The following is a 3,432-nucleotide window of genomic DNA, read 5'->3' as shown; positions in this document are numbered from 1 at the left end:
AACCAGGTTAGACCTTTCAGCAATGCTGGCCTATTGTCCTTTGTGGGGCAACTCGGAGACCCACTAATGCTTTTCCATGATGGCTGCTGGTCATCTTTGCATTTCTATTCTGTGCTAAGATCAAAGGCAGCTTGTGTTCTCAATAAAGAGGCCAGGCTTAAAAAGAAGTTGGGTTTTTAAAAAGATATCTTATTGAAAGACAGATCTTGCAGAGCTATTGGCATCATTACCAACATTTTGCTTTCCTTATTTGTATATCGTTTTTGAGCAAGGGGCCACGCTAGTCCTCTCTGTATCATTCCAATTTTAGAATATGTGTTGCTGAAGCAAGCACATGACTACTTATCTGTGACATGTACAGATGTGATGCAAAAGGGAGCTTATTCCCATGACTGCATTCAGTTATGAGGAAAACAGCAATGTCTTAAGTAAATGTTATTCATTCAACAAAAATATACTGATAGCCTCCTTTGAGTCAGGCACTGTGTGGGCCCTGGGACATGATGTGACTCCAATATGTCAAAGATCCTGATGTGTGTACAGTCCAGTGAGGGATATAAGCAGCAGTAAAATAACTACACACAAAAATGTAAATTGTAAAAATAATAAATGTTATTAGGTGATAAGCACAGTGCTATGGATGTTAGATTATGCATTTTTAAGGAAGTGACCACCACCACCACCACCACCACCCCCTAAAAAAGAGTGAGTAGAGTCGCTACAACCTTGGAGATGATAAAAATGTGTGCAAGGCCCTGGGGCTAGGGTGGGAGGGAGCATCATGAGGAGGCACTGAGAGAAGATGAGTGGAGAGAATTTGGAAGAGGAATGAAGATAGGTGTCAGACCATAGCAGGTTTTGACCATAGTATGTGTTGTGGATCATGAAGGACTTCTGTCCTTTTCCTAAACACAAAGGGAAAGCATTCAAGGGCTTTGAAGGTGGTGTGGTTCTGACATCTTTACATCTGTGCTTTGGAAAGATCATTGTGACTGCAATCTGGAAGACAATCTGGAAAGGCAAGGGTGGATGTCAGAGCACATAACACTGATCAAAACTTACTGAGAATTGTTATGTGAAAGCAGCATTTAATTTACAAGAGAATAAAGTTGTAAAGGATATCAAGAAATTTAATCTGACATTCTCCTTTCAGACCTATGGATGTTGCAAACTTTCAGGACAAATGACTTCATAAAGTCTTCAAGAAGAGAAAAATCTGCCATATCTCTTGGGAACAGATACTGACATTTGACTTTATTACAGAGGATCCCATTTCAGTGTTTTAAAATGCTATGCCTCTTCTTGAATAACCTTCACAACAACATTGAGAAGCAAGTTGACATCATAGTTCTGATTTCATAGATGTGGAGTTTAAGAAATTAGATTTAGGAGCAGTGACTTCTCAGCCTTCCAGTTTCCTGAGTTTTCCAGATGACCCTGCATTCAACTGAAATGTCCTAGAGCCAGTTGTATGGAAGTCAAATGCAATGTTATTTGGACTTGTTGGGCATCTCCTTGAAGCTATTTCAAGCATAAGGCTGTACCCTTTGCTTTCATTTTTACTTTTTATGTACACAATATGTACATTTTCCACTTACTTTCACCAGTCCCTCTATGTTACTTATTAACCTATAAAGGCAGGTTTATACACAATGGTTTTATGAACTTATAAGGATTTTGTTAAGTTCTCAGCCTTACACTGTAAGGACTCAACCAAAGCAGTGTGTCCAATGTAGTGCAAATGGCGAGGTTTTCAAAAGGTCTATTTATTTTAATCTCATGGAAAATTATGTCTATAAACTTTCTCCATTTTCTCTTTAGGTGATAAAATATGAAGTCTACATATTGTTTTAAAAATTAAATTAAATTGTCACAGTAATATTGTTTCTTAAATGTTAATTTTAATTAACATTTCTTATTTGACCTAATTTGTAATATTGACTCCCCATTTCCTAGAGTTTCTAAGAAGTTTTAAAAGTATATGATATTCTAGACTTCCAGCCAAGATGGAAGCATAAGTAGACATGCTTAGCCTCCCTCCACAACCATAAGAAGGAATACAACTACCTCAAAACTAAAACAACCAGAACTACCAGAAAATTGAACTGCATGGAAGTCCAACAAACAAAGATATAAACAAGTAATACTAATTCAGATATGTAGCAGGGGTGGAGGTGGGGCAGACAGGACATGGTGTGGTAACAGTGATGGTGGCCAGCCAGCAGAAAGCACAGTCATACATTACAAAGGTCAGAAGAGATACCTGGGGAGTGATCCCAGCACCAGACCAGACCACATAGCTCATGGATTCAGTGCCAACACTGGGAAAATAAAGCCACATTGCTTCTGACTGTGAAAACCAGGGGGGGGGGGTTGGGGCAGAGGAAGAAATTGCTTGTCTCTCAGCAGAGTGCATTTGTTTAAGGCCCCCACAGTCCTAGAACATCCACATACCCACCAACTTTGGGAATCACAGCCAAGGCAACAGCTAGAGAGGCACCAGTCACATATGGGAAGTGGGAGAAGTGCCTGGAAAAGGGGCAAGAGCTGATCAAGTGGTATTGTTCCCTCTCAGACCCCTCCTTCACATACCACACCAGAACATGGTGAAACTGGTCGCTCTGCATTGATGAATACCTAAGGCTCTGCCCCTTACAACGTAATAGGTGTGACAGCTCTACCTAAGTCACAGAGGCAAACACAGGAGGCTGTCAAGTTGAAGAGACAGAGAAGTGTGGCCCAAAGAGGGAGCAGAACAAGGGTCCAGTGGGAGAACTAAGCAATGAGGAAATAGCCAACCTAACAGACACAGAGTTCAAAACACTGGTAATAATGATGCTCACAGACTTGACAGATATCACTGAGTATGGCACACACAGAAGGGAAGAAGTGAAGCCTATGCTAAATGAAATGAAGGGAAATTCACATGAAACCAATGCTGAAGGGAAGGAAACCGGGGTTAAAATCAATGAATTGAAACATAGGAAGACATAAACAACCAGTACAGAATGAAGAAAAAGAATTGAAAAAAAAATGAGGAGAGGCTTAGCAACCTCTGGGACAACTTTGAACATGTCAATATCTGAATTATAAGGGTGCCAGAAGGAGAAGAGGAAGAGCAAGAAATAGAAACTTATGTGAAAAAATCAGGACAACTGTAACAGCATAATCAATAAAATATACTTAAAAAAATAAAAGTATATGATGTTCTAAAATAATTCCTGGAGAATGTCAGTGGGAACAAGTTTTCATTATCTCTCTTCTCCCAAAACAAGCATGCTTCTGGCCTAGAATATGAACTCAGGATTTTTCATTAGTTCTTTTAAAATTGCTTCAGAGAAGGTAGTTTAAATAGTTTGATTATTCACCACAGTAGGGCATTATCACAGAAGAGAGTATTTTTGTACCATAAAATGATATTATAATAGATAC

General features: G+C 39.3%; 1 non-coding gene across 1 annotated transcript; it reads right to left on the bottom strand.

Moving 5' to 3' along the window:
- Window positions 1-228: 228 nt before the first annotated feature.
- On the bottom strand, window positions 229-334 carry LOC150022615 (U6 spliceosomal RNA). The gene has a single exon (XR_016513524.1). It is a non-coding gene; the product is annotated as a U6 spliceosomal RNA (small nuclear RNA).
- Window positions 335-3,432: the final 3,098 nt, after the last annotated feature.

Source organism: Furipterus horrens, unplaced genomic scaffold (assembly GCF_987537825.1).
Source record: "Furipterus horrens unplaced genomic scaffold, mFurHor1.1.pri manual_scaffold_1, whole genome shotgun sequence".
NCBI lineage: Eukaryota > Metazoa > Chordata > Mammalia > Chiroptera > Furipteridae > Furipterus > Furipterus horrens.
The sequence above is the reverse complement of the archived record's forward strand: the minus strand, read 5'-3'. Positions and strand labels throughout refer to the sequence as shown.